This window comes from Bombina bombina, chromosome 6 (assembly GCF_027579735.1).
Source record: "Bombina bombina isolate aBomBom1 chromosome 6, aBomBom1.pri, whole genome shotgun sequence".
Classification (NCBI taxonomy): Eukaryota; Metazoa; Chordata; class Amphibia; order Anura; family Bombinatoridae; genus Bombina; species Bombina bombina.
In genome coordinates, this window is record NC_069504.1 from 427,386,655 (window position 1) to 427,410,273 (window position 23,619).

General features: G+C 42.5%; 1 protein-coding gene across 1 annotated transcript in view; it reads left to right on the plus strand.

Moving 5' to 3' along the window:
* ZCCHC10 (zinc finger CCHC-type containing 10) overlaps positions 1 to 23,619 on the plus strand; it is a 112,123-nt gene that overhangs the window by 75,672 nt on the left and 12,832 nt on the right. The window lies entirely within an intron of this gene.

The window sequence follows — 23,619 nt, forward strand, 5'->3', positions numbered from 1 at the left end:
GATAATTAAAAAATTTATCTTATTATATAATACTGGGAAAACTAAATCTGCAATAGGCAAGTCAGCTTGGTGTGAAGAAATCAACTGTGGGAGCAATAATTAGAAAATGGAAGACATACAAGACCACTGATAATCTCCCTCGATCTGGGGCTCCACGCAAGATCTCACCCCGTGGGGTCAAAATGATCACAAGAACGGTGAGCAAACATCCCAGAACCAGACGGGGGGACCTAGTGAATGACCTGCAGAGAGCTGGGACCAACATAACAAAGGCTACCATCAGTAACACACTACGCCACCAGGGACTCAGATCCTGAAGTGCCAGACGTGTCCCCCTGCTTAAGCCAGTACATGTCCAGGCCCGTCTGAAGTATGCTAGAGAGCATTTGGATGATCCAGAAGTGGATTGGGAGAATGTCATATGGTCAGATAAAACCAAAGTAGAACTGTTTGATAGAAACACAACTAGTCGTATTTGGAGGAGAGAGAATGCTGAGTTGCAACCAAAGAACACCATACCTACTGTGAAGCATGGGGGTGGCAACATCATGCTTTGGGGCTGTTTCTCTGCAAAGGGAACAGGGCGACTGATCCGTGTACATGAAAGAATGAATGGGGCCATGTATTGTGAGATTTTGAGTGCAAACCTCCTTCCCTCAGCAAGGGCATTGAAGATGAAACGTGGCTGGGTCTTTCAGCATGACAATGATCCCAAACACACCGCCCGGGCAATGAAGGAGTGGCTTCGTAAGAAGCATTTCAAGGTCCTGTAGTGGCCTAGCCAGTCTCCAGATCTCAACCCCATAGAACTCCTTTGGATGGAGTTGAAAGTCTGTGTTGCCCAGCGACAGCCCCAAAACATCACTGCTCTAGAGGAGATCTGCATGCAGGAATGGGCCAACATACCAGCAACAGTGTGTGACAACCTTGTGAAGACTTACAGAAAACGTTTGAGGTCTGTCATTGCCAACAAAGGATATATAACAAAGTATTGATCAAATACTTATGTTCCACCATAAATCAGACAATGTGATTGTCTGGATTTTTTTCCACATTTTGTCTCTCATAGTTGAGGTATACCTATGATGAAAATGACAGGCCTCTCATCTTCTTATGTGTGTGTGTGTATATATGTGTGTGTATGTATGTATATATGTGTGTATGGGGTTAACTGCCTGTGACTCTGGGGACGGCACAGCTTCCTGTGAGTGCCCGTAAGCACCCAGGGCTGAGCATGTTACAGGGTCATGGGATGTGTACTAGGTCCGGTATGAGAGTGCAGTCCCCTCCGGTGTTTTGTATATGTCTAGGGTGATTACATAAGCCTGTGCACCCTTCCCTTGTTCCGAGTTTGTTTGGATTTGAGAGCTTGCATTGTGTGGCTGTTTTAGGGTCCCAGGTATTGGAAAGGACCTTGATGTGGTTCCTGGGCTTGTCCCATTTGGCCAAATGCGGTAACTAACCTTTCCATTTTTGCTTTTAAATCTTAGCTGAGAGCTTGTGAGTGCTGGATCTTCTCTGTGTGTTGTATTAATTTGTTTTGTAATTTTCCCTATGGTTCTTGCACCCAGACCTGTGGGGTTAACTGCCTGTGACTCTGGGGACAGCACAGCTTCCTGTGAGTGCCCAGTGAGCACCCAGGGCTGAGCATGTTACAGGGTCATGGGATTTGTACTCGGTCCGGTATGAGAGTGCAGTCCCCTTCCGTGTTTTGTGTGTGTGTGTGTATGTATATATATATATATGTGTGTGTGTGTGTGTGTGTATATGTGTATATATATATATATATATATATATATATATTTATATATATATTTATTACACTTTGCTACAATGTAAAGTAGTGAGTGTACAGCCTGTATATTAGTGTAAATTTGCTGTCCCCTCAAAATAACTCAACACACAGCCATTAATGTCTAAACCATTGGTAACAAATTGAGTACACACTTAAGTGGAAATGTCTAAATTGGGCCTATAGTGTCAATATTTTGTGTGGTCACCATTATGTTCCAGCACTGCCTTAACCCTCTTGGGCATGGAGTTCCCCCAAGCTTCACAGGTTGCCAGTGGAGTCCTCTTCCGCTCCTCCATGACGACATCACAAAGCTGGTGGATGTTTGAGACCTTGCGCCCCCCCACCTTCCATTTGAGGATGCCCCACAGATGCTTAATAGGGTTTAGGTTTGGAGACATGCTTGGCCAGTCAATCATCTTTACCCTCGGCTTCTTTAGCAAGACAGTGGTTGTCTTAGAGGTGTGTTTGGGGTCGTTTTCATGTTGGAATACTGCTCTGCGGCCCAGTTTCCGAAGGGAGGGGATCATACTCTGCTTCAGAATGTCACATTACATGTTGGCATTCATGGTTCCCTCAATGAACTGTAGCTTCCCAGTGCCCGCAGCACTCATGTAGGCACAGACCATGACACTCCCGCCACCATGCTTGACTGTAGGCAAGACGCACTTGTCTTTGTACTCCTCAGCTGGTTGCCGCTACACACTCTTGACACTATCTGAACCAAATAAGTTTATCTTGGTCTCATCGTAACCACAGGACATGGTTCCAGTAATCCATGTCCTTAGTTTACTTGTCTTCAGCAAACTGTTTGCAGGCATTCTTGTGCATCATCTTTAGAAGAGGCTTCCTTCTGGGACGACAGCCATGCAGACCAATTTGATGCAGTGTGCGGCGTATTGTCTGAGCACTGACAGGCTGACCCTTCAGCCCCTGCAACAATGCTGGCAGCACAAATACATCTATTTCCCAAATACAACCTCTGGATATGACTCTGAGCACGTGCCTCAACTTCTTCAGTCGACCATGGCGAGGCCTATTCTGAGTGGAACCTGTCCTGTGAAACTGTATAGTCTTGCCCACCGTGCTGCAGCTCAGTTTCAGGGTCTTAGCCATCTTTATGTAGAGCAACAATTCTTTTTTTCAGATCCTCAGAGAGTTCTTTGCCATGAGGTGACATGTTGAACTTCCAGTGACCAGTATGAGAGAGTGTGAGAGCGATAACACCAAATTTAACACACCTGTTCCCCATTCACACTCAAGACCTTGTCACACTAACGAGTCACATGACACCGGGGAGGTAAAATGGCTTATTGGGCCCAATTTGGACATTTCCACTTATGGGTGTACTCACTTTTGTTGCCAACGGTTTAGATATTAATGGCTGTGTGTTGAGTTATTTTGAGGGGACAGCAAATTTACACTGTAATACAGGCTGTACACTCACTACTTTACATTGTAGCAAAGTGTAATTTCTTCAGTGTTGTCACATGAAAAGATATAATAAAATATTTACAAAAATGTGAGGGGTGTACTCAAGTTTGTGGGATACTGTGTATGTGTGTACTGTGTGCAAACATAAACACATAGGTAAAACATGTTGACAGGAGCCATGGCATGTACATATAATATTATCACAGAGTTGCTTTGGGCGGACAGCTTGCTTCTCCACTGGGAGCTAATTCTAGCTGGCGTTGTAAATCACAGTGTCTTTAATTACGGATACATTAGGTAACATAATAAAGAGCTATGCCATAAGGAACACCCATATTAACACAGCGGTCAAATGACAAAAAAATTGTATATAGAATACAAAATACATGATATGTCCTGCATTGTAAACGTAGTTAAATACCATAATATAGTGGGGATATTTAAGATAACAATTCCTCATTACTACCCCTGATAGCATAGACAAGGGAATATACAGTGGTATGTAAGTGCATCACAACAGATAAGTGTCAAGGTATAGATAGTGTCATAAGTACTAACGTAATTTGTTGCGAACTACAGAGATGTAGTGTAATGTGTCACATCACATCTGTTAATCTTATAGTGTATTACCAAGTATGTGTAACCAGCTATGCAGTACATGCCACTCTATATTCCCTTGTCTATGCTATCAGGAGTAGTAATGAGGAATTGTTATCTTAAATATCCCCACTATATTATGGTATTTAACTAAGTTTACAATGCAGGACATATCATGTATTTTGTATTCTATATATAATTTTTTTGTCATTTGACCGCTGTGTTAATATGGGTGTTCCTTATGGCATAGCTCTTTATTATAATATGTTACCTAATGTATCCGTAATTAAAGACACTGATTTACAACGCCAGCTACAATTATCTCCCATTGGGGAAGCAAGCTGTCCGCCCAAAGCAACTCTGTGATATTATGTGTACATGCCACAGCTCCTGTCAACATGTTTTACCTATGTTTTTATGTTTGCACACGGCGCTCATGTCTGAGCGTCCGGTTGCCATGACCACTCGCGTGACATAAGCGTCACGTGATGTCAGGTAATTTCCGGGAAGCGGAGTGAGCATTGCACAAGTGTTTGCCGTGCAGGGATATTAAAGGGGTGAGTTCATTATTGATAGTTATGCTTATTTTTGAAAACGGGGTAATACCCGAAACATTAAATAAAATACTATTTGTATTTACCTAAAGCAAGACCCTGTGAGTGACTTCTTTTTCCCTGGACTATACTTATGCCTGAATTGCACCCAGGGCAAGGTGAGCTGTGTAAGCTGAATGTAGTCGGAGTGCCACTATCCTTTCTACGAAGATAGATAGAGATCATGTAAAATACTAGATTGTGCTATTTTAAATTAACTTGTTTGTATGGAGCACTTGCTCGTATTGAACTCTCTTCTATGTGTGGTTATATATAAAAACAAAGGGCTCTATTCACAAAGAGATGATTTGTAGGTAAATTTAAATCTTTTATTAAAGGGAAAGTCTACACTTCTGGTAAACTAAAATGTTTCAAGTTACTGCTCTAAGCTTTCATCCTGGAGAGCTTGGAGCTGTGAGTTTTCAGTGTAAAATTTTGAACTTTTTTGCTGCGTTCTGTGAACAAAATTGGCTGCAAAACTCCTCTCTCACTTCTTGCGTAAGCAAAGCGGAGCAGTTATGGCATCCAATCAAAAGAGCCTCAGTTGCAAGTTTTCCAGCAGTGGTGATACCGAATTGTATATACACAATTGAAATGAAAGTGCGCATCTGGAACTTTTGTGTGACCAACCTTATTTTCTACTGGACCAGGGAAGAGTGAGGACACAAAGTGTGACCGTTAAGACACCTTAACTATTTTACTTTGCTTGTGTCTGTACAAATTTTGCTGCCTTTCTGGTACACCCATATAAAAAAGAGCAGGAAGTGTGCATGCACAACTACGTTACTATGTCTACATAACTGTCACTCTGTGATCCATGGACAAGCATCTGAACAAAAAAAGACAATACAGTGGAGGAGGGAGGAAGGAGTTTTGCTGCCATTATGGTCCACAGAATGCGGCAAAAGATTACAAATTTCTCCAACATAGGTGTGTCCGGTCCACGGCGTCATCCTTACTTGTGGGGATATTCTCTTCCCCAACAGGAAATGGCAAAGAGCCCAGCAAAGCTGGTCACATGATCCCTCCTAGGCTCCGCCTTCCCCAGTCATTCTCTTTGCCGTTGTACAGGCAACATCTCCACGGAGATGGCTTAGAGTTTTTTGGTGTTTAAATGTAGGTTTTATTCTTCAATCAAGAGTTTGTTATTTTAAAATAGTGCTGGTATGTACTATTTACTCTGAAACAGAAAAGAGATGAAGATTTCTGTTTGTAAGAGGAAAATGATTTTAGCAACCGTTACTAAAATCGATGGCTGTTTCCACACAGGACTGTTGAGAGGAATTAACTTCAGTTGGGGGAAACAGTGAGCAGACTTTTGCTGCTTGAGGTATGACACATTTCTAACAAGACTTGGTAATGCTGGAAGCTGTCATTTTCCCTATGGGATCCGGTAAGCCATTTTTATTAAATAAGAATAAAGGGCTTCACAAGGGCTTTAAAGACTGGTAGACATTTTTCTGGGCTAAAACGATTGATTTATAAGCATTTTTAATAGTTCATAGCTTTGAGGAGTTATTTTATTCTTGGGAATTATGTAAAATAACCGGCAGGCACTGTATTGGGCACCTTTTCTCCAACATAGGTGTGTCCGGTCCACGGCGTCATCCTTACTTGTGGGATATTCTCTTCCCCAACAGGAAATGGCAAAGAGCCCAGCAAAGCTGGTCACATGATCCCTCCTAGGCTCCGCCTACCCCAGTCATTCTCTTTGCCGTTGTACAGGCAACATCTCCACGGAGATGGCTTAGAGTTTTTTAGTGTTTAACTGTAGTTTTTTATTATTCAATCAAGAGTTTGTTATTTTGAAATAGTGCTGGTATGTACTATTTACTCAGAAACAGAAAAGAGATGAAGATTTCTGTTTGTATGAGGAAAATGATTTTAGCAACCGTAACTAAAATCCATGGCTGTTCCACACAGGACTGTTGAGAGCAATTAACTTCAGTTGGGGGAACAGTGTGCAGTCTCTTGCTGCTTGAGGTATGACACATTCTAACAAGACGATGTAATGCTGGAAGCTGTCATTTTCCCTATGGGATCCGGTAAGCCATGTTTATTACGATCGTAAATAAGGGCTTCACAAGGGCTTATTTAGACTGTAGACTTTTCTGGGCTAAATCGATTCATTATTAACACATATTTAGCCTTGAGGAATCATTTTATCTGGGTATTTTGATATAATAATATCGGCAGGCACTGTATTAGACACCTTATTTCTTAGGGGCTTTCCCAAAGCATAAGCAGAGTCTCATTTTCGCGCCGGTGTGGCGCACTTGTTTTTGAGAGGCATGGCATGCAGTCGCATGTGAGAGGAGCTCTGATACTTAGAAAAGACTTTCTGAAGGCGTCATTTGGTATCGTATTCCCCTTTGGGTTTGGTTGGGTCTCAGCAAAGCAGATACCAGGGACTGTAAAGGGGTTAAAGCTTAAAACGGCTCCGGTTCCGTTATTTTAAGGGTTAAAGCTTCCAAATTTGGTGTGCAATATTTTTAAGGCTTTAAGACACTGTGGTGAAAATTTGGTGAATTTTGAACAATTCCTTCATGTTTTTTCGCAATTGCAGTAATAAAGTGTGTTCAGTTTAAAATTTAAAGTGACAGTAACGGTTTTATTTTAAAACGTTTTTTGTACTTTCTTATCAAGTTTATGCCTGTTTAACATGTCTGAACTACCAGATAGACTGTGTTCTGAATGTGGGGAAGCCAGAATTCCTATTCATTTAAATAAATGTGATTTATGTGATAATGACAATGATGCCCAAGATGATTCCTCAAGTGAGGGGAGTAAGCATGGTACTGCATCATTCCCTCCTTCGTCTACACGAGTCTTGCCCACTCAGGAGGCCCCTAGTACATCTAGCGCGCCAATACTCCTTACTATGCAACAATTAACGGCTGTAATGGATAATTCTGTCAAAAACATTTTAGCCAAAATGAACCCTTGTCAGCGTAAGCGTGGCTGCTCTGTTTTAGTTACTGAAGAGCATGACGACGCTGATATTAATATCTCTGAAGGGCCCCTAACCCAATCTGAGGGGGCCAGGGAGGTTTTGTCTGAGGGAGAAATTACTGATTCAGGGAACATTTCTCATCAGGCTGAATCTGATGTGATTACATTTAAATTTAAGTTGGAACATCTCCGCATTTTGCTTAAGGAGGTATTATCCACTCTGGATGATTGTGAAAAGTTGGTCATCCCAGAGAAACTATGTAAAATGGACAAGTTCCTAGAGGTGCCGGGGCTCCCAGAAGCTTTTCCTATACCCAAGCGGGTGGCGGACATTGTTAATAAAGAATGGGAAAGGCCCGGTATTCCTTTCGTCCCTCCCCCCATATTTAAAAAATTGTTTCCTATGGTCGACCCCAGAAAGGACTTATGGCAGTCAGTCCCCAAGGTCGAGGGAGCGGTTTCTACTTTAAACAAACGCACCACTATACCCATAGAGGATAGTTGTGCTTTCAAAGATCCTATGGATAAAAAATTAGAAGGTTTGCTTAAAAAGATGTTTGTTCAGCAGGGTTACCTTCTACAACCCATTTCATGCATTGTCCCTGTCACTACAGCCGCATATTTCTGGTTTGATGAACTGATAAAGGTGCTCGATAGTGATTCTCCTCCTTATGAGGAGATTATGGACAGAATCAATGCCCTCAAATTGGCTAATTCTTTCACTCTAGACGCCACTTTGCAATTGGCTAGGTTAGCGGCTAAGAATTCTGGGTTTGCTATTGTGGCGCGCAGAGCGCTTTGGTTGAAATCTTGGTCGGCTGATGCGTCTTCCAAGAACAAGCTACTAAACATTCCTTTCAAGGGGAAAACGCTGTTTGGCCCTGACTTGAAAGAGATTATCTCTGATATCACTGGGGGTAAGGGCCACGCCCTTCCTCAGGATCGGCCTTTCAAGGCAAAAAATAGACCTAATTTTCGTCCCTTTCGTAAAAACGGACCAGCCCAAAGTGCTACGTCCTCTAAGCAAGAGGGTAATACTTCTCAAGCCAAGCCAGCTTGGAGACCAATGCAAGGCTGGAACAAGGGAAAGCAGGCCAAGAAACCTGTCACTGCTACCAAGACAGCATGAAATATTGGCCCCCGATCCGGGACCGGATCTGGTGGGGGGCAGACTCTCTCTCTTCGCTCAGGCTTGGGCAAGAGATGTTCTGGATCCTTGGGCGCTAGAAATAGTCTCCCAGGGTTATCTTCTGGAATTCAAGGGACTTCCCCCAAGGGGGAGGTTCCACAGGTCTCAGTTGTCTTCAGACCACATAAAAAGACAGGCGTTCTTACATTGTGTAGAAGACCTGTTAAAAATGGGAGTGATTCATCCTGTTCCATTAAGAGAACAAGGGATGGGGTTCTACTCCAATCTGTTCATAGTTCCCAAAAAAGAGGGAACGTTCAGACCAATCTTAGATCTCAAGATCTTAAACAAATTTCTCAAGGTCCCATCGTTCAAGATGGAAACCATTCGAACTATCCTTCCTTCCATCCAGGAAGGTCAATTCATGACCACGGTGGATTTAAAGGATGCGTATCTACATATTCCTATCCACAAGGAACATCATCGGTTCCTAAGGTTTGCATTCCTGGACAAACATTACCAGTTTGTGGCGCTTCCTTTCGGATTAGCCACTGCTCCAAGGATTTTCACAAAGGTACTAGGGTCCCTTCTAGCGGTGCTAAGACCAAGGGGCATTGCAGTAGTACCTTACCTGGACGACATTCTGATTCAAGCGTCGTCCCTCCCTCGAGCAAAGGCTCACACGGACATCGTCCTGGCCTTTCTCAGATCTCACGGCTGGAAAGTGAACGTGGAAAAGAGTTCTCTATCCCCGTCAACAAGGGTTCCCTTCTTGGGAACAATTATAGACTCCTCAGAAATGAGGATTTTTCTAACAGAGGCCAGAAAAACAAAACTTCTGGACTCTTGTCGGATACTTCATTCCGTTCCTCTTCCTTCCGTAGCTCAGTGCATGGAAGTGATCGGGTTGATGGTAGCGGCAATGGACATAGTTCCTTTTGCGCGCATTCATCTAAGACCATTACAACTGTGCATGCTCAGTCAGTGGAATGGGGACTATACAGACTTGTCTCCAAAGATACAAGTAAATCAGAGGACCAGAGACTCACTCCGTTGGTGGCTGTCCCTGGACAACCTGTCACAAGGGATGACATTCCGCAGACCAGAGTGGGTCATTGTCACGACCGACGCCAGTCTGATGGGCTGGGGCGCGGTCTGGGGATCCCTGAAAGCTCAGGGTCTTTGGTCTCGGGAAGAATCTCTTCTACCGATAAATATTCTGGAACTGAGAGCGATATTCAATGCTCTCAAGGCTTGGCCTCAACTAGCGAGGACCAAGTTCATACGGTTTCAATCAGACAACATGACGACTGTTGCGTACATCAACCATCAGGGGGGAACAAGGAGTTCCCTAGCGATGGAAGAAGTGACCAAGATTATTCTATGGGCGGAGTCTCACTCCTGCCACCTGTCTGCTATCCACATCCCGGGAGTGGAAAATTGGGAAGCGGATTTTCTGAGTCGTCAGACATTGCATCCGGGGGAGTGGGAACTCCATCCGGAAATCTTTGCCCAAGTCACTCAGCTATGGGGCATTCCAGACATGGATCTGATGGCCTCTCGTCAGAACTTCAAAGTTCCTTGCTACGGGTCCAGATCCAGGGACCCCAAGGCGGCTCTAGTGGATGCACTAGTAGCACCTTGGACCTTCAAACTAGCTTATGTGTTCCCGCCGTTTCCTCTCATCCCCAGGCTGGTAGCCAGGATCAATCAGGAGAGGGCGTCGGTGATCTTGATAGCTCCTGCGTGGCCACGCAGGACTTGGTATGCAGATCTGGTGAATATGTCATCGGCTCCACCTTGGAAGCTACCTTTGAGACGAGACCTTCTTGTTCAGGGTCCGTTCGAACATCCGAATCTGGTTTCACTCCAGCTGACTGCTTGGAGATTGAACGCTTGACTTTATCGAAGCGAGGTTTCTCAGATTCTGTTATCGATACTCTTGTTCAGGCCAGAAAGCCTGTAACTAGAAAGATTTACCACAAAATTTGGAAAAAATATATCTGTTGGTGTGAATCTAAAGGATTCCCTTGGGACAAGGTTAAGATTCCTAGGATTCTATCCTTCCTTCAAGAAGGATTGGAAAAAGGATTATCGGCAAGTTCCCTGAAGGGACAGATTTCTGCCTTGTCGGTGTTACTTCACAAAAAGCTGGCAGCTGTGCCAGATGTTCAAGCCTTTGTTCAGGCTCTGGTTAGAATCAAGCCTGTTTACAAACCTTTGACTCCTCCTTGGAGTCTCAATTTAGTTCTTTCAGTTCTTCAGGGGGTTCCGTTTGAACCCTTACATTCCGTTGATATTAAGTTATTATCTTGGAAAGTTTTGTTTTTAGTTGCAATTTCTTCTGCTAGAAGAGTTTCAGAATTATCTGCTCTGCAGTGTTCTCCTCCTTATCTGGTGTTCCATGCAGATAAGGTGGTTTTACGTACTAAACCTGGTTTTCTTCCAAAAGTTGTTTCTAACAAAAACATTAACCAGGAGATTATCGTACCTTCTCTGTGTCCGAAACCAGTTTCAAAGAAGGAACGTTTGTTGCACAATTTGGATGTTGTTCGCGCTCTAAAATTCTATTTAGATGCTACAAAGGATTTTAGACAAACATCTTCCTTGTTTGTTGTTTATTCAGGTAAAAGGAGAGGTCAAAAAGCAACTTCTACCTCTCTCTCTTTTTGGATTAAAAGCATCATCAGACTGGCTTACGAGACTGCCGGACGGCAGCCTCCCGAAAGAATCACAGCTCATTCCACTAGGGCTGTGGCTTCCACATGGGCCTTCAAGAACGAGGCTTCTGTTGATCAGATATGTAGGGCAGCGACTTGGTCTTCACTGCACACTTTTACCAAATTTTACAAGTTTGATACTTTTGCTTCTTCTGAGGCTATTTTTGGGAGAAAGGTTTTGCAAGCCGTGGTGCCTTCCATTTAGGTGACCTGATTTGCTCCCTCCCTTCATCCGTGTCCTAAAGCTTTGGTATTGGTTCCCACAAGTAAGGATGACGCCGTGGACCGGACACACCTATGTTGGAGAAAACAGAATTTATGTTTACCTGATAAATTTCTTTCTCCAACGGTGTGTCCGGTCCACGGCCCGCCCTGGTTTTTTAATCAGGTCTGATGATTTATTTTCTTTAACTACAGTCACCACGGTACCATATGGTTTCTCCTATGCAAATATTCCTCCTTAACGTCGGTCGAATGACTGGGGTAGGCGGAGCCTAGGAGGGATCATGTGACCAGCTTTGCTGGGCTCTTTGCCATTTCCTGTTGGGGAAGAGAATATCCCACAAGTAAGGATGACGCCGTGGACCGGACACACCGTTGGAGAAAGAAATTTATCAGGTAAACATAAATTCTGTTTTTCACTGGGGGCCTTCTCTAATCATAGGCAGAGCCTCATTTTCGCGCCTCTATTGCGCAGTTGTTTTTGGGAAGCAAGGCATGCAGATGCATGTGTGAGGAGCTCAGATACATAGAAAAAGCTTACTGAAGGCGTCATTTGGTATCGTATTCCCCTTTGGGCTTGGTTGGGTCTCAGCAAAGCAGATACCAGGGACTGTATAGGGGTTAAATATAAAAACGGCTCCGGTTCCGTTATTTTAAGAGTTAAAGCTTTCAAATTTGGTGTGCAATACTTTTAAGGCTTTAAGACACTGTGGTGAAATTTTGGTGAATTTTGAACAATTCCTTCATACTTTTTCACATTTTCAGTAATAAAGTGTGTTCAGTTTAAAATTTAAAGTGACAGTAACGGTTTTATTTTAAAACGTTTTTTGTACTTTGTTATCAAGTTTATGCCTGTTTAACATGTCTGAACTATCAGATAGACTATGTTCTGTATGTGAGGAAGCCAAGGTTCCTTCTCATTTAAATAGATGTGATTTATGTGACACAAAATTTAGAGAAAATGATGCCCAATATGATTCCTCAAGTGAGGGGAGTAAGCATGGTACTGCATCATCCCCTCCTTCGTCTACGCCAGTCTTGCCCACACAGGAGGCCCCTAGTACATCTAGTGCGCCAATACTCCTTACTATGCAACAATTAACGGCTGTAATGGATAATTCTATCAAAAACATTTCTTTCATGTAATTAACAAGAGTCCATGAGCTAGTGACGTATGGGATATACATTCCTACCAGGAGGGGCAAAGTTTCCCAAACCTTAAAATGCCTATAAATACACCCCTCACCACACCCACAAATCAGTTTTACAAACTTTGCCTCCAAGGGAGGTGGTGAAGTAAGTTTGTGCTAGATTCTACGTTGATATGCGCTCCGCAGCAAGTTGGAGCCCGGTTTTCCTCTCAGCGTGCAGTGAATGTCAGAGGGATGTGAGGAGAGTATTGCCTATTGAATGCAGTGATCTCCTTCTACGGGGTCTATTTCATAAGGTTCTCTGTTATCGGTCGTAGAGATTCATCTCTTACCTCCCTTTTCAGATCGACGATATACTCTTATATTTACCATTACCTCTACTGATTCTCGTTTCAGTACTGGTTTGGCTTTCTACAAACATGTAGATGAGTGTCCTGGGGTAAGTAAGTCTTATTTTCTGTGACACTCTAAGCTATGGTTGGGCACTTTATTTATAAAGTTCTAAATATATGTATTCAAACATTTATTTGCCTTGACTCAGAATGTTCAACTTTCCTTATTTCCAGACAGTCAGTTTCATATTTGGGATTATGCTTTAATTATCATATTTTTTCTTACCTCAAAAATTTGAGTTTTTCCCTGTGGGCTGTTAGGCTCGCGGGGGCTGAAAATGCTTCATTTTATTGCGTCATTTTTGGCGCGGACTTTTTTGGCGCAAAAATTCATTTCCGTTTCCGGCGTCATACGTGTCGCCGGAAGTTGCGTCATTTTTTGACGTTATTTTGCGCCAAAAATGTCGGCGTTCCGGATGTTGCGTCATTTTTGGCGCAAAAAGCATTTAGGCGCCAAATAATGTGGGCGTCTTTTTTGGCGCCAAAAAATATGGGCGTCGCTTTTGTCTCCACATTATTTCAGTCTCATTTTTCATTTGCTTCTGGTTGCTAGAAGCTTGATGTTTGGCATTTTTTTCCCATTCCTGAAACTGTCTTATAAGGAATTTGATCTATTTTGCTTTATATGTTGTTTTTTCTCTTACATATTGCAAGATGTCTCACGTTGCATCTGAGCCAGAAGATACTACAGGAAAACCTCTGCCTGCTGGATCTACCAAAGCTAAGTGTATCTGCTGTAAACTTTTGGTAGCTATTCCTCCAGCTGTTGTTTGTATTAAATGTCATGACAAACTTGTTAATGCAGATAATATTTCCTTTAGTGATGTACCATTGCCTGTTGCAGTTCCCTCAACATCTAAGGTGCAGAATGTTCCTGATAACATAAGAGATTTTGTTTCTGAATCCATAAAGAAGGCTTTGTCTGTTATTTCTCCTTCTAGTAAACGTAAAAAGTCTTTTAAATCTTCTCTTTCTACAGATGAATTTTTAAATGAACACCATCATTCTGATTCTTTGGACTCTTCTGGTTCAGAGGATTCTGTCTCAGAGATTGATGCTGATAAATCTTCATATTTATTTAAGATGGAATTTATTCGCTCTTTACTTAAAGAAGTACTAATTGCTTTAGAAATAGAGGATTCTAGTCCTCTTGATACTAATTCTATACGTTTAGATAAGGTTTTTAAAGCTCCTGCGGTTATTCCAGAAGTCTTTCCTGTTCCTAATGCTATTTCTGCAGTAATTGCTAAGGAATGGGATAGATTGGGTAATTCATTTACTCCTTCTAAACGTTTTAAGCAATTATATCCTGTTCCGCCTGACAGGTTAGAATTTTGGGACAAAATCCCTAAAGTTGATGGGGCTATTTCTACCCTTGCTAAACGTACTACCATTCCTACATCAGATGGTACCTCGTTTAAGGATCCTTTAGATAGAAAAATTGAATCTTTTCTAAGAAAAGCTTATCTATGTTCAGGTAATCTTCTTAGACCTGCTATATCATTGGCTGATGTTGCTGCAGCTTCAACTTTTTGGTTGGAAACTCTAGCGCAACAAGTAACAAATCGTGATTCTCATGATATTATTATTCTTCTCCAGCATGCTAATAATTTCATCTGTGATGCCATTTTTGATATTATTAGAGTTGATGTTAGATTTATGTCTCTGGCTATCTTAGCCAGAAGAGCTTTATGGCTTAAGACTTGGAATGCTGATATGGCTTCTAAATCAACTCTACTTTCCATTTCTTTCCAGGGAAACAAATTATTTGGTTCTCAGTTGGATTCTATTATTTCAACTGTTACTGGTGGGAAAGGAACTTTTTTACCACAGGATAAAAAGTCTAAAGGTAAAAACAGGGCTAACAATCGTTTTCGATCCTTTCGTTTCAACAAAGAACAAAAGCCTGATCCTTCGTCCTCAGGAGCAGTTTCAGTTTGGAAACCATCTCCAGTCTGGAATAAATCCAAGCCTGCTAGAAAGGCAAAGCCTGCTTCTAAGTTCACATGAAGGTACGGCCCTCATTCCAGTTCCGCTGGTAGGGGGCAGGTTACGTTTTTTCAAAGAAATTTGGATCAATTCTGTTCACAATCTTTGGATTCAGAACATTGTTTCAGAAGGGTACAGAATTGGTTTCAAGATGAGACCTCCTGCAAAGAGATTTTTTCTTTCCCATGTCCCAGTAAATCCAGTGAAAGCTCAAGCATTTCTGAATTGTGTTTCAGATCTAGAGTTGGCTGGAGTAATTATGCCAGTTCCAGTTCCGGAACAGGGGATGGGGTTTTATTCAAATCTCTTCATTGTACCAAAGAAGGAGAATTCCTTCAGACCAGTTCTGGATCTAAAATTATTGAATCGCTATGTAAGGATACCAACGTTCAAGATGGTAACTGTAAGGACTATATTGCCTTTTGTTCAGCAAGGGAATTATATGTCCACAATAGATTTACAGGATGCATATCTGCATATTCCGATTCATCCAGATCATTATCAGTTCCTGAGATTCTCTTTTCTAGACAAGCATTACCAATTTGTGGCTCTACCGTTTGGCCTTGCTACAGCTCCAAGAATTTTCACAAAGATTCTCGGTGCCCTTCTGTCTGTAATCAGAGAACAGGGTATTGTGGTATTTCCTTATTTGGACGATATCTTGGTACTTGCTCCGTCTTTACATTTAGCAGAGTCTCATACGAATCGACTTGTGTTGTTTCTTCAAGATCATGGTTGGAGGATCAATTTACTAAAAAGTTCTTTGATTCCTCAAACAAGGGTAACCTTTCTGGGTTTCCAGATAGATTCAGTGTCCATGACTCTGTCTTTAACAGACAAGAGACGTCTAAAATTGATTACAGCTTGTCGAAACCTTCAGTCACAATCATTCCCTTCGGTAGCCTTATGCATGGAAATTCTAGGTCTTATGACTGCTGCATCGGACGCGATCCCCTTTGCTCGTTTTCACATGCGACCTCTTCAGCTCTGTATGCTGAACCAATGGTGCAGGGATTACACGAAGATATCTCAATTAATATCTTTAAAACCGATTGTTCGACACTCTCTAACGTGGTGGACAGATCACCATCGTTTAATTCAGGGGGCTTCTTTTGTTCTTCCGACCTGGACTGTAATTTCAACAGATGCAAGTCTCACAGGTTGGGGAGCTGTGTGGGGATCTCTGACGGCACAAGGAGTTTGGGAATCTCAGGAGGTGAGATTACCGATCAATATTTTGGAACTCCGTGCAATTTTCAGAGCTCTTCAGTTTTGGCCTCTTCTGAAGAGAGAATCGTTCATTTGTTTTCAGACAGACAATGTCACAACTGTGGCATACATCAATCATCAAGGAGGGACTCACAGTCCTCTGGCTATGAAAGAAGTATCTCGAATTTTGGTTTGGGCGGAATCCAGCTCCTGTCTAATCTCTGCGGTTCATATCCCAGGTGTAGACAATTGGGAAGCGGATTATCTCAGTCGCCAAACGTTGCATCCGGGCGAATGGTCTCTTCACCCAGAGGTATTTCTTCAGATTGTTCTATTGTGGGGGCTCCCAGAGATAGATCTGATGGCCTCTCATCTAAACAAGAAACTTCCCAGGTATCTGTCCAGATCCCGGGATCCTCAGGCGGAGGCAGTGGATGCATTATCACTTCCTTGGAAGTATCATCCTGCCTATATCTTTCCGCCTCTAGTTCTTCTTCCAAGAGTAATCTCCAAGATTCTGAGGGAATGCTCGTTTGTTCTGCTAATAGCTCCGGCATGGTCTCACAGGTTTTGGTATGCGGATCTTGTCCGGATGGCATCTTGCCAGCCATGGACTCTTCCGTTAAGACCAGACCTTCTGTCACAAGGTCCTTTTTTCCATCCGGATCTGAAATCCTTAAATTTAAAGGTATGGAGATTGAACGCTTGATTCTTGGTCATAGAGGTTTCTCTGACTCCGTGATTAATACTATGTTACAGGCTCGTAAATCTGTATCTCGAGAGATATATTATAGAGTCTGGAAGACTTATATTTCTTGGTGTCTTTCTCATCATTTTTCTTGGCATTCTTTTAGAATACCGAGAATTTTACAATTTCTTCAGGATGGTTTGGATAAGGGTTTGTCCGCAAGTTCTTTGAAAGGACAAATCTCTGCTCTTTCTGTTCTTTTTCACAGAAAGATTGCTATTCTTCCTGATATTCATTGTTTTGTACAAGCTTTGGTTCGTATAAAACCTGTCATTAAGTCAATTTCTCCTCCTTGGAGTTTGAATTTGGTTCTGGGAGCTCTTCAAGCTCCTCCGTTTGAACCTATGCATTCATTGGACATTAAATTACTTTCTTGGAAAGTTTTGTTCCTTTTGGCTATCTCTTCTGCTAGAAGAGTTTCTGAATTATCTGCTCTTTCATGTGAGTCTCCTTTTCTGATTTTTCATCAGGATAAGGCGGTGTTGCGAACTTCTTTTGAATTTTTACCTAAAGTTGTGAATTCCAACAACATTAGTAGAGAAATTGTGGTTCCTTCATTATGTCCTAATCCTAAGAATTCTAAGGAGAAATCATTGCATTCTTTGGATGTTGTTAGAGCTTTGAAATATTATGTTGAAGCTACGAAATCTTTCCGTAAGACTTCTAGTCTATTTGTTATCTTTTCCGGTTCTAGGAAAGGCCAGAAAGCTTCTGCCATTTCTTTGGCATCTTGGTTGAAATCTTTAATTCATCTTGCCTATGTTGAGTCGGGTAAAACTCCGCCTCAAAGAATTACAGCTCATTCTACTAGGTCAGTATCTACTTCCTGGGCGTTTAGGAATGAAGCTTCGGTTGACCAGATCTGCAAAGCAGCAACTTGGTCTTCTTTGCATACTTTTACTAAATTCTACCATTTTGATGTATTTTCTTCTTCTGAAGCAGTTTTTGGTAGAAAAGTTCTTCAGGCAGCGGTTTCAGTTTGAATCTTCTGCTTATGTTTTTTGTTAAACTTTATTTTGGGTGTGGATTATTTTCAGCAGGAATTGGCTGTCTTTATTTTATCCCTCCCTCTCTAGTGACTCTTGTGTGGAAAGATCCACATCTTGGGTAGTCATTATCCCATACGTCACTAGCTCATGGACTCTTGTTAATTACATGAAAGAAAACATAATTTATGTAAGAACTTACCTGATAAATTCATTTCTTTCATATTAACAAGAGTCCATGAGGCCCACCCTTTTTTTGTGGTGGTTATGATTTTTTTGTATAAAGCACAATTATTCCAATTCCTTATTTTATATGCTTCGCACTTTTTCTTATCACCCCACTTCTTGGCTATTCGTTAAACTGATTTGTGGGTGTGGTGAGGGGTGTATTTATAGGCATTTTAAGGTTTGGGAAACTTTGCCCCTCCTGGTAGGAATGTATATCCCATACGTCACTAGCTCATGGACTCTTGTTAATATGAAAGAAATGAATTTATCAGGTAAGTTCTTACATAAATTATGTTTTTAGCCAAAATGCCCACTTATCAGCGAAAGCGCGACTGCTCTGTTTTAGAAAATACTGAAGAGCATGAGGACGCTGATGATAATGGTTCTGAAATGCCCCTACACCAGTCTGAGGGGGCCAGGGAGGTTTTGTCTGAGGGAGAAATTTCAGATTCAGGGAAAATTTCTCAACAAGCTGAACCTGATGTGATTACATTCAAATTTAAATTGGAACATCTCCGTGCTCTGCTTAAGGAGGTGTTATCTACTCTGGATGATTGTGAGAATTTGGTCATTCCAGAGAAATTATGTAAGATGGACAAGTTTCTAGTGGTCCCGGGGCCCCCCGAAGCTTTTCCTATACCCAAGCGGGTGGCGGACATTGTAAACAAAGAATGGGAAAGGCCCGGCATACCTTTTGTCCCTCCCCCTATATTTAAGAAATTGTTTCCTATGGTCGACCCCAGAAAGGACTTATGGCAGACAGTCCCCAAGGTCGAGGGGGCGGTTTCTACTCTAAACAAATGCACTACTATCCCTATAGAAGATAGTTGTGCTTTCAAAGATCCTATGGATAAAAAATTAGAGGGTTTGCTTAAAAAGATGTTTGTTCAGCAAGGTTACCTTCTACAACCAATTTCATGCATTGTTCCTGTCACTACAGCAGCGTGTTTCTGGTTCGATGAACTAGAAAAGTCGCTCAATAAAGATTCTTCTTATGAGAAGATTATGGACAGAATTCATGCTCTCAAATTGGCTAACTCTTTTACTTTAGACGCCACTTTGCAATTGGCTAGATTAGCGGCGAAAAATTCAGGGTTTGCTATTGTGGCGCGCAGAGCGCTTTGGCTAAAATCTTGGTCAGCGGATGCGTCTTCCAAGAACAAATTGCTTAACATACCTTTCAAGGGGAAAACGCTGTTTGGCCCTGACTTGAAAGAGATTATTTCTGATATCACTGGGGGTAAGGGCCACGCCCTTCCTCAGGATAGGTCTTTCAAGGCTAAAAATAAACCAAATTTTCGTCCCTTTCGCAGAAACGGACCAGCCCCAAGTGCTACATCCTCTAAGCAAGAGGGTAATACTTCTCAAACCAAGCCAGCCTGGAGGCCAATGCAAGGCTGGAACAAAGGTAAGCAGGCCAAGAAACCTGCCACTGCTACCAAGACAGCATGAGATGTTGGCCCCTGATCCGGGACCGGATCTGGTGGGGGGCAGACTTTCTCTCTTCGCTCAGGCTTGGGCAAGAGATGTTCTGGATCCTTGGGCGCTAGAAATAGTCTCCCAAGGTTATCTTCTGGAATTCAAGGAGCTTCCCCCAAGGGGGAGGTTCCACAGGTCTCAATTGTCTTAAGACCACATAAAAAGACAGGCATTCTTACATTGTGTAGAAGACCTGTTAAAAATGGGAGTGATTCATCCTGTTCCATTAGGAGAACAAGGGATGGGATTCTACTCCAATCTGTTCATAGTTCCCAAAAAAGAGGGAACATTCAGACCAATCTTAGATCTCAAGATCCTAAACAAGTTTCTCAAGGTTCCATCGTTCAAAATGGAAACCATTCGGACAATTCTTCCTTCCATCCAGGAAGGTCAATTCATGACCACGGTGGATTTAAAGGATGCGTATCTACATATTCCTATCCACAAGGAACATCATCGGTTCCTAAGGTTCGCCTTTCTGGACAAGCATTACCAGTTTGTGGCACTTCCATTCGGATTAGCCACTGCTCCAAGAATTTTCACAAAGGTACTAGGGTCCCTTCTAGCGGTGCTACGACCAAGGGGCATTGCAGTAGTACCTTACTTGGACGACATACTGATTCAAGCGTCGTCCCTACCACAAGCAAAGGCTCATACGGACATTGTCCTGGCCTTTCTCAGATCTCACGGGTGGAAAGTGAACGTAGAAAAAAGTTCTCTATCTCCGTCAACAAGAGTTCCCTTCTTGGGAACAATAATAGACTCCTTAGAAATGAGGATTTTTCTGACAGAGGCCAGAAAATCAAAACTTCTAAGCTCTTGTCAAGTACTTCATTCTGTTCTTCTTCCTTCCATAGCACAGTGCATGGAAGTAATAGGTTTGATGGTCGCGGCAATGGACATAGTTCCTTTTGCGCGAATTCATCTGAGACCATTACAACTGTGCATGCTCAGTCAGTGGAATGGGGATTATACAGACTTGTCTCCGACGATACAAGTAGATCAGAGGACCAGAGATTCACTCCGTTGGTGGCTGACCCTGGACAACCTGTCACAGGGGATGAGCTTCCGCAGACCAGAGTGGGTCATTGTCACGACCGACGCCAGTCTGGTAGGCTGGGGTGCGGTCTGGGAACCCCTGAAAGCTCAGGGTCTTTGGTCTCGGGAAGAATCTCTTCTCCCGATAAACATTCTGGAACTGAGAGCGATATTCAATGCTCTCAAGGCTTGGCCTCAGCTAGCAAAGGCCAAATTCATACGGTTTCAATCAGACAACATGACGACTGTTGCGTATATCAACCATCAGGGGGGAACAAGGAGTTCCCTGGCGATGGAATTAGTGACCAAAATCATTCAATGGGCGGAGACTCACTCCTGCCACTTGTCTGCAATCCACATCCCAGGCGTGGAAAATTGGGAAGCGGATTTTCTGAGTCGTCAGACATTTCATCCGGGGGAGTGGGAACTCCATCCGGAAATCTTTGCCCAAATAACTCAATTGTGGGGCATTCCAGACATGGATCTGATGGCCTCTCGTCAGAACTTCAAGGTTCCTTGCTACGGGTCCAGATCCAGGGATCCCAAGGCGACTCTAGTAGATGCACTAGTAGCACCTTGGACCTTCAACCTAGCTTATGTATTCCCACCGTTTCCTCTCATCCCCAGGCTGGTAGCCAGGATCAATCAGGAGAGGGCATCGGTGATCTTGATAGCTCCTGCGTGGCCACGCAGGACTTGGTATGCAGACCTGGTGAATATGTCATCGGCTCCACCATGGAAGCTACCTTTGAGACAGGACCTTCTTGTTCAAGGTCCGTTCGAACATCCGAATCTGGTTTCACTCCAACTGACTGCTTGGAGATTGAACGCTTGATTTTATCAAAGCGAGGGTTCTCAGATTCTGTCATTGATACTCTTGTTCAGGCTAGAAAGCCTGTAACTAGAAAAATCTACCATAAAATATGGAAAAAATATATCTGTTGGTGTGAATCTAAAGGATTACCATGGAACAAGATAAAAATTCCTAAGATTCTATCCTTTCTTCAAGAAGGTTTGGAGAAAGGATTATCTGCAAGTTCTTTGAAGGGACAGATTTCTGCTTTATCTGTTTTACTTCACAAAAAGCTGGCGGCTGTGCCAGATGTTCAGGCTTTTGTTCAGGCTCTGGTTAGAATCAAGCCTGTTTACAAACCTTTGACTCCTCCTTGGAGTCTCAATTTAGTTCTTTCAGTTCTTCAGGGGGTTCCGTTTGAGCCCCTACATTCCGTTGATATCAAGTTATTATCTTGGAAAGTTTTGTTTTTGGTTGCAATTTCTTCTGCTAGAAGAGTTTCAGAGTTATCTGCTCTGCAGTGTTCTCCTCCTTATCTGGTGTTCCATGCAGATAAGGTGGTTTTGCGTACTAAACCTGGTTTTCTTCCGAAAGTTGTTTCTAACAAAAACATTAACCAGGAGATAGTCGTGCCTTCTTTGTGTCCGAATCCAGTTTCAAAGAAGGAACGTTTGTTGCACAATTTGGATGTAGTTCGTGCTCTAAAATTCTATTTAGATGCTACAAAGGATTTCAGACAAACATCTTCCTTGTTTGTTGTTTATTCTGGTAAAAGGAGAGGTCAAAAAGCAACTTCTACCTCTCTATCTTTTTGGCTTAAAAGCATCATCAGATTGGCTTATGAGACTGCCGGACGGCAGCCTCCTGAAAGAATCACAGCTCATTCCACTAGGGCCGTGGCTTCCACATGGGCCTTTAAGAACGAGGCTTCTGTTGATCAGATATGTAAGGCAGCGACTTGGTCTTCACTGCACACTTTTACCAAATTTTACAAATTTGATACTTTTGCTTCTTCTGAGGCTATTTTTGGGAGAAAGGTTTTGCAAACCGTGGTGCCTTCCATCTAGGTGACCTGATTTGCTCCCTCCCATCATCCGTGTCCTAAAGCTTTGGTATTGGTTCCCACAAGTAAGGATGACGCCGTGGACCGGACACACCTATGTTGGAGAAAACAGAATTTATGTTTACCTGATAAATTACTTTCTCCAACGGTGTGTCCGGTCCACGGCCCGCCCTGGTTTTTTAATCAGGTCTGATGATTTATTTTCTTTAACTACAGTCACCACGGTATCATATGATTTCTCCTATGCAAATATTCCTCCTTTACGTCGGTCGAATGACTGGGGAAGGCGGAGCCTAGGAGGGATCATGTGACCAGCTTTGCTGGGCTCTTTGCCATTTCCTGTTGGGGAAGAGAATATCCCCACAAGTAAGGATGACGCCGTGGACCGGACACACCGTTGGAGAAAGTAATTTATCAGGTAAACATAAATTCTGTTTTTACACTGAATATTCTCAACTGCTACAAGCACTGTAGGGAGAAAGAGGATCCTCTGGTGGCAATAACTTGAAACATGTAAGTTTAATAAAAGTGTAGACTGTCCCTTTTAACTATGCTTTATGAAGTGCCAAACCCCGTGATTATCGCCTGCAAGAAGAGCGTAGTCAGCCCTGCACGATGCATAGATAATACTGCATACAGTTCACCTACATTGCTATTTTACACAGCAACTCATATTTTCTTGTAGGAGATACTCACTGGGTTTGGCCCTTCATAATGCATAGTTAATGGCGGGAATTGAAATGTTTCAATTCACTTCCCATTTACCTATTGAAGGGACAGGAAACCCCAAAATATAATATAATATAAATCTATATTAATATATAATAACATATTTTAAAAAAAAACATTCCAATTCACTTCTATTATCAAATTTGCTCAATTCTCTTGTTATCCTTTGCTGAAGGAACAGCATTGTACTACTAGCAGCTAGCTGAACACATCGAGTCAGTTAATCACAAGAGACAAAATGTGTCCAGGCACCAATTGGCAGCTAGTTCCCACTAGTGTAGTTGGCACATGTGAAAATAGATGTGAATTTAAAAGTGTGATCAAATGAAATGCTCAATCTGAACCATGCAAGTTTAATTTTGACTTTCCTATCCA